The sequence below is a fragment of the Cnephaeus nilssonii genome (assembly GCF_951640355.1).
Source record: "Cnephaeus nilssonii genome assembly, chromosome: 7".
NCBI lineage: Eukaryota > Metazoa > Chordata > Mammalia > Chiroptera > Vespertilionidae > Cnephaeus > Cnephaeus nilssonii.
The window spans coordinates 76,363,322-76,371,466 of record NC_137078.1 but is presented as its reverse complement, the minus strand read 5'-3'; the positions used below and the strand labels follow the sequence as shown (position 1 = coordinate 76,371,466).

At 42.1% G+C, this 8,145-nt stretch overlaps 1 pseudogene across 1 annotated transcript; it reads left to right on the top strand.

Moving 5' to 3' along the window:
* The first annotated feature begins 1,493 nt into the window (after window positions 1-1,493).
* On the top strand, window positions 1,494-7,172 carry LOC307103509 (putative protein BRICK1; annotated as a pseudogene). The gene is made up of 2 exons: window positions 1,494-1,577; window positions 6,938-7,172. The product of its transcript is annotated as a putative protein BRICK1 (transcript).
* Window positions 7,173-8,145: the final 973 nt, after the last annotated feature.

Below are 8,145 nucleotides of genomic sequence, written 5' to 3'. Positions count from 1 at the left end.
GTTTTTGTCAGGAAGGTGTTACCCAATCTACTTAAGTACAGAAAAAATACATGGATGATAATGGCACAAAAATGACTAAAGAGGTAATGTGAACATCACTAAATGAAAAATTTAAAGCTAACTTATTTCTCATAAATATTACAAAATAGGCATCAGCTTCCCTTAGCCAGCCACAGTAATATACAATTGTATAGTATTCATTCTATGCTAAAGCATTGCCACTCAAAAAAAGTAAGACAGGTAACTGAGACATTGTGAAATCCAGCCACGGGAATCAGGAGTGCTCCAAGAATCGGGTCTAAAGGAGACCGAGGGCCCAGCACCAAGAGAAGGAGAGGTGGGGCATGAATGGGGAGAGAGGAGGGGAGGGGTGATGTAAGATTAAGGAAAAGAAAGTCTGGCAATTAGGAGAGAAAGGAAGTAGTTTGACATTGGAAAGTGCCTGGCAAGGAAATGAGAACCTGGCGAGGAAAGGACAGGTGACGCATCAATTACAACAGCTCTTGCCTGCTGTTGTCTGGGCTTTGGAAGCCAGTTGATGAGGTTTGGATTTAATAAATATTAAAATTCTGAGAACACTTAAGAACTGCCAAGGGAGGCTGTGCAGCAATCATCACATGAGTAGATTTCTAAGGCCAGACTAGGCGCCCATCTATTATGGATGGTTTGAGACTAACACATCCATCCTTCTACCACAGAGGAAATTTAATGGCCCTTGGGCCTTCCTCCCAAACTTCAGAAAGGCTGGGGTAGGTGGGAAGTGAGGTTAAATGGTGCTAACTTTCATTCTGCCATTTCATCACAGACTCCTCGCTGTTCATTCAGGTGTAATTGACAAACATTTTCTCTAAACAAAGGAAGAGATTTTATTATCTTTTTATGTACATTGCTGTCCAATCTTTATCCACCTTTATATATAGTTAATGCTTTACATTTACATACCTCTAAACACAGTAAAATTCTATTTAATAAGTTGATTTGAAATTTGCGATAACTTGAACAGTGGCAAGTCTCCACTTCATCTTGGGGAATGTATCTGTACATGCCTCAGACTACAAGACCTCTGGAAAATTCATCAATGTAACAGTCTCCTTAGTTTTTTAAAAAAATGTATTTTATTGATTTTTTACAGAGAGGAAGAGAGAGGGATAGTGAGTTAGAAACATCGATGATAGAGAAACATCGATCAGCTGCCTCTTGCACAACCCCTACTGGGGATGTGCCCGCAACCAAGGTACATGCCCTTGACCGGAATCGAACCTGGGACCCTTAAGTCCGCAGGCCAACACTCTATCCACTGAGCCAAACCGGTTTCGGCTCCTTAATTTTTATGATGTTTATTTTCCACCCTTAGCATGTGTGTGTCTTACAAAGGCATCTAGAGGATTTGCTAAGTACTAACTTCTTGTTCATAACTTCTTGTTAGGTACAGTCATCAAGATAAGAGTGAACCAACTATTTTTGGAAGCTTGTTAGGTATATGGAAAGGTGATATGATCAAATTCTCTACAGTCTGGATTGCAACGGTGTTAGAGAGTGTCACAGACTTGAGGCAAGATGTGAAGGTGTACCTGCAAGTAAAAGTGCACTGCTCTGGTAGTCTTTGCACATGTGCACATGCATGACCCCCCCCCCCCCCACGCACACACATACATGCACACAGAGACAGCGATAGAGAGTGGGCTTATGAGCTTTGGGAAGAATAGCAGAGGTGAAGTGCCCTTCTCAGGGTAAATGGGACATTATGATGATGTGACGTTCATCACTTCGTTAAGGTTGTGTTTGCCAGATTTTGCCACTGTAAGTTACTAGTTTTCCCTTTTCCCGCTCTAGTTTTACATAGAGAGTTAATTAGTATAGCCTACCTTCAGAGGGGAGAGGGCAGGATTTAAGCTACATGTCCTAAATGTGGGATGTAATTCTACATACATTATCAGGAATTCTTCTGAAAGAAAGATGTACTACTGTTTTAACTATATTTTTAACACACAAAGTTTCTGTGAAGGGCTGATCTTGACTCATTTTTTATTTTTTATTCTTCCAGAAGATATTCGAGTGACCTTTAAATCATGTTTCAATTAAAAAATTAATTTGATAATTGCTTAGAATTTCACTTAACCAGTACATTAATTGGGGAAGAACTGACATCTAGGTGTATGGTACTTGGCTCCTTTTAGTCAACTCTTCCTTTGTATCGCTAGGAATTCTTATGTGCTGATAACTAAATCCTGGAAATACTGATAACTAAATTCTGGAAGCACATAAGCAGATATGCAAGGATCTGTTTTGTAGTCAGACACTGCAGTCCTGTGGCCTGACTCTCAGTCTGAAGAAGATTGAAATAATGTCTGGGCCGCCCAGGGAAGACACTTGTCAGAGATAAGCTTGAGGTTGCTACTGAATGTTGCTACATCAAAGTAAAAAAATATATAGAAAACAAGATTACGAAACCCAGAATGAAGCCTGGGGGAAAGACTGACAAAAACCATGCATTTCTTGAGGTCAGGGCCCAGGTTTGATTCCTCTTTGTGCCTCCACTAGTAGCACACATTGGCACATCCGAGCACTTGTTGAATAAATTAATAAATCAGTGACTAAATATTCCCAAAGTCTTGGCCTGAAACACTTGACCACACCAAGATGCATTCTGATCATCATTATGATTCACCTGCATCCATGGGTGATTCATTATACATGCTGATATTATTTGAATGACTTGCCACTAGGTTATTAGTGTCAATAATATTTCACATGCAAGTTGAGATGATGACAGAATCACTAAAAGTGACAAATGTAACAACATAGAATACATGCTGACTATCAGTCAAACACAATGTAATGTAACTCCATAGAATGTTATGTTTAAAAAGCAGAATATAAAACAGTATCCAGGCCATGATTATAGTGGCAAAATAAAGTTTGCACCTGTAGCAGGTATATATTGCTTATGCTGCTTAGCATCTCTTCTCTTTTTTTCCTAAGAGACATATATTTTGTTTTGGAGGAAACCTCTCCTCACCAGTGTTCAGCCATGTGTGTGGGTCCTGATAATTCAAGTCCATCTGAACTTTATCTCCATGGCCCTGGTGGTTGGTTCAGGGATGGGTAGGTAACCGTAGGCGTTTTGCTAGGGCTTGAGGAGGTGTGAGGATGGGGGGGATCTAGAACTTCTGCAGCTGTTTTGCTACCACACTGATAAGGTCACCATGTGGAGCCTTGAAGATAAAGCAACACAGTGAGGAAGAATAGAGTAGACGAAAAAGACTTGGGATTTACTTGGGCTGTTGGGTCAAGCCTCATCTGAAGCTAGGCTTTTCAGTAATTCCTTTATTGTTTAGTTATTTGCAAGTGAAATACCTAATGGATACACAGGCAAGGGACCTGAAAGGGGTTGAGGGGGATGAAAAGAGTTTTGATTTGTTATGGTGGTGAGATAGAGTAATTTTTTCTTTCTTTGATTTCTACTAATGTTTATATGATTCATAGCTGGCGAGGACTTCTGGATGTTGAAAATACCTCAAAAATGCCAAAACCGGTTTGGCTCAGTGGATAGAGCGTCGGCCTGCAGACTGGAAAGTCCCAGGTTCGATTCCGGTCAAGGGCATGTACCTTGGTTGCGGGCACATCCCCAGTAGGGAATGTGCAGGAGGCAGCTGATCGATGTTTCTCTCTCATTGATGTTTCTAACTCTCTCTTCCTCTCTCTTCCTCTTTGTAAAAAAATCAATAAAATATATTTAAAAAAAAAAAGAAAATACCTCAAAAGACTAAAGGCCTCAATAGGCATAGTATTATAGATGATGTGTATTTACAGCATAGCATCCACTGTAAATATTATGACGGTTCTCCAATTCTCTTCTGTATTAAGCATGAACTAGTAGAAGGCTCAGTGGTAGACCACATGCTCTCAGAATAGAAGCAAGGCCAGTTCACAATTCATATATATTCATATATAAATATACAGCTACTAGTGGTCTAGTATGCAGCACTTTTCAAATCTTACTAGAAAAGATAAGAATCAAATCTGGGCTGATCAGTTTTACCCGGTGTCAGGACACTGGAAGAACAGAATGAGACTGCACAACAACCAGTTGATAAGTAATCCTACTTCTTCATTTTCCTCTCAGATCCCTGTGCCACTGCCACCTCTGCTGAACACCAACCCCAGCTCTCAGCGGGCCAGGGCTGAGCCTCCCTCTCTGGCGTCCTTCTTCAGAAAGTAGAATGCAAGGTGAACCCTTATCTCCATCGGTTGTCAGAGAGCTGCCTTTCAAAGATCCTTTTGGTGTCTGACTACATAGGAGAAGAGGGAGAATGCAAGACAGAAGAAACACTCCAGGGACAGAAAGAGGACTGAAAGGTGTCAAGAGCCTCTTTAAGTAGAAATGTTTAAAGTGAAGGAGACTAGGAAATGACAAGAATACTTGAAGTCTTCCCAAAGACTAAACAGTTTATAAAGGTACCACAAACATCCTTGAAATGTTATTGGATTTTGTTAACACTGTTCCAAAAGTGCAGTATACCAGTAGGTAAATTTAACTCACAGAAGTAAACTTAGGAGTGAAGACAAGACAAGACCTGTACTTCCAATCACTCACTTTGTGTGTGGAGATTAGCATGCCTTTTGGAGAGCTAGGAGCAGAGACACTACCGTGTCTAAGGGCTATGTGTCCATCTCATTTGTGGCCATCACACTGAGCATTTTGAGGTTACATATTTGAGTTTGACCCTCTCAATTTGATTCCATCAACAAAGCCTTTATCATTTCTCAGTGAATCAATATTTCTATTAATATTTGTGTTTAGCCCTAACTGGTTTGGCTCAGTGGATAGAGCGTCGGCCTGCAGACTGAAGGGTCCCAGGTTTGATTCTGGTCAAGGGCATGTACCTTGGTTGCAGGCACATCCCCAGTAGGGGGTATGCAGGAGGTAGCTGACCGATGTTTCTCTCTCATCGATGTTTCTAACTCTCTATCCCTCTTCCTTCCTCTCTGTAAAAATCAATAAAATATATTAAAAAAATATTTGTGTTTAAAACTGTTAAATAATTAGGCCCTATGCAAAAACCACACAGCAAAACCCTACACTCTATTTGAACTAAAACGGACTAAAATAGTAAATAGTTTTAGTCATAGAATTTGGAGAACTGTGAAAATGTGAGGTTTCTTCTGGTTGTTTATAAAATTCAATGTTTAAAAATTTTTTTAAAAATTGATTTATAGAGAGAGTAAGGAAGGGAGAGGGAGAGAGAGAAACATCAATGTGAGAGTGAAACATTGATTGGCTGCCTCCTACAGACTCCCTACCAGGGATCGCACCTGCAACCTGGGCATATGCCCTGGCAGCTTTACAGTGCACAGGATGACCAACTGAGGTACACCAGCCAGAGCTGAAGTTTTATTTATTACTAGTGGCCTGGTGCACGAAATTAGTGCACGGCGGGGAGGGGGTGTCCCTCAGCCCGGTCTGCACCCAATCTGGGACCCCTCGGGGGATGTCTGACTGCTGGTTTAGGCCCAATCCCGGGATAGGGCCTAAACCGGCAGTTGGACACCCCTTTCGCAATCTGGGACCACTAGCTCCTAACTGCTCACCTGCCTGCCTGCCTGATTGCCCCTAACCACTCTGCCTGCTGGCCTGCTCACCCCCAACTTCCCCCCGCCCCCGCCAGCCTGCTCGCCCCCAACTATCCCCCCCACCGGCCTGATCATCCCCAACTGCTCTCCCCTCCTGGCCTGATCGCCCCTAACTGCCTCTGCCTTGGCCCCGCCACCATGGCATCCAGAAGGTCTCCCGGAAGGTTTCCCAGTCTAATTAGCATATTAGTATAGATTATTATTTTTTTACCTTTAGCTGTTTATTTTCCCCCCCTTTATTGATTAAGGTATTATATATGTGTCCTTATCCTCCCATTGCCCCCCTGAAGTTTTATGTTTTTAACAGCATAATCATATCACATAGATTATGCCTCCCCTTCGTCCCTTCAGCATCCAGATTTCACCCCTCAAAATAGCACATAATAGCATTTTAGATTTTACTTAGGTATTTGACAAGCTTTTTTTGAGTGCTCATTTTGTCCAATCCTTGACTTCTGAGTGTTCAGTCTGCTGAGGGATATGGTATATGTCCATACAAAGTGACAGAGGTAAGAACCCTATGCTGCCTTAGCCCAGGAGAGGGAAGGCTTCCTGGGCCAGGATAGAATAAATGGGAATTACTCACGTAAGAAAGGGAAGAAGGGCTTTTTGAGTCAGAGGAAGCAGCACGTACAAGACTTGAGAATAAAGTTCACAGAACTCCTGGGGACTTGTTGCTAATTTAGCAAAGCCAGATCACAGCTGGGGGAGTGGGGACAGGGTGAGTCAAGGGGTAGTGGCAAGAATAGCGTTTTTCTTACTGTGTTTTAAACTGTACAAAATTCTTTAATCGGTCATTAAAACAATATATTTTTTTGAAAAAGGAATGGAATAAAAAATACCAGAATGCTTTATATGCAGTAAGGGTAAGTGTTGGTATGTGAATGTGTTACTTTATAGTTATATATGTATGTGTATATGTGTATACCAAGTCATGATATAAAATGTATTTCTTACTGTGGGACATGGTCCAAAAAGTTTGAAAATCACTGTTTATAGTATAGAACATTTTATTTACAGCCTACAAGGTGAATAGTCTTTAAGTATTCCATTTTTATTATAATTCCCTCTCTCCAATTTTTGTCACTTACTCATTACTTGGATATTTATCCAGTGCATGTTTTATGCCCAGTGCTAAGGAACTCCCTGAAAGGAATGCACAGTCCATGGGAGGCAGACAAGTAAAGAGATAATAATAGCTACTGTTTATAACAGTCCTCGAAGTATGTTTTGTGAACCACCTACTTTTGAATTCCTAGGGGGAATGCTTATTAAAACGCAGGTAAGAGTCGCTCTTCCTTAGGCGGAGGCCGTGGCAGGACAAGAGGATCCTGTGCAGCGGGAAATTCACCAGCTCTGGGTGAACCGGGAGTTCACTGATGTCATCACCAGCAGCATCATGAAAATTTTGGACTTTCTCAACTTTCGATATGTCTTGTCGTTCAAGACTCTCAGCACTAAATGAGAAATTGACAGCCCTTGAACGGAGAATAGAGTACATTGAAGCACAGGTGACAAAAGGTGAGACCCTCACCTAGAACTGTGCCAGGCTGCTGCTGGGATGTTGCTTTACAGAACACAGGCCTACGTGGGAAACGGTCCCAGTAGCCTTCACTCTTTTGTGTTTTGTTTTGTTTTTGTTAATCCCCACCAGAGGATATTTTCCCATTGATTTTTAGGGAGAGTGGAAGAGAGAGGGAAAGACAGAGAGAAACATCAATGTGAGAGAAACACATCGATTGGTTGCCTCCTGCAAGAGCCCTGACCAGGGGCCAGGCTGGGGAGGAGCCCGCAACCAAGGAATGTGTCCTTGATCCTGGAATCAAACCCGGGACCCTTTGAACCAAAGGCCCACGCTCTATCCATTCAGCCAAACCCACTAGGGCACCTTCAACTCTTTAAAGAGCAACAGGGCTTATTCTTGTTTTTCTTTCTTAACAGATGTGGCCTTTGGGCTCCGCCATGTTCATCTAGCAGTGTGATATGGCATGTGGGGAGAAGTCCAGGGCAACTCTTGAAAATATTGGGCATTTTACCTTTTCTGTAACATTTTGTAGAACTACTTGTCAGTGTATTTGAGGTGCTCAGAGCCAAAAGCCTGGGACTCTGTTAAGTTCCTCCCCACCTCTCTCTTTCCTTCTCTCTCTCAGGCTTTCCTTGCAGCTCTCAAGGCCTCTGTATTGATTCTATAAATAGAATTTGTCTCCTCCCTACCTTTGTTGGGAGGTGGCAGACAGTCCTGGCTGAGACACTCATGCTCTGGCAAGTGGCTGCCAGAGAATGTTGTTGCTAATCCACCAGTTTTTTTGTCCTTCTGGGGAGGTCAAGGCCAGGCCCCTATTTGGCTTGAAGGGACATTTTCAGATTTTTCTTTCTGTCACTTGGGGTGTTTACCTCAGATTTTCCCCTAATTAACTCCTAAACTTTATCTGACTGCTGTGATTGTGGTGGGAGAAGAGCTAGAGATGGGACTCCTGTATTCCACAGAAATCTGCTGTGTGGAATTATTAT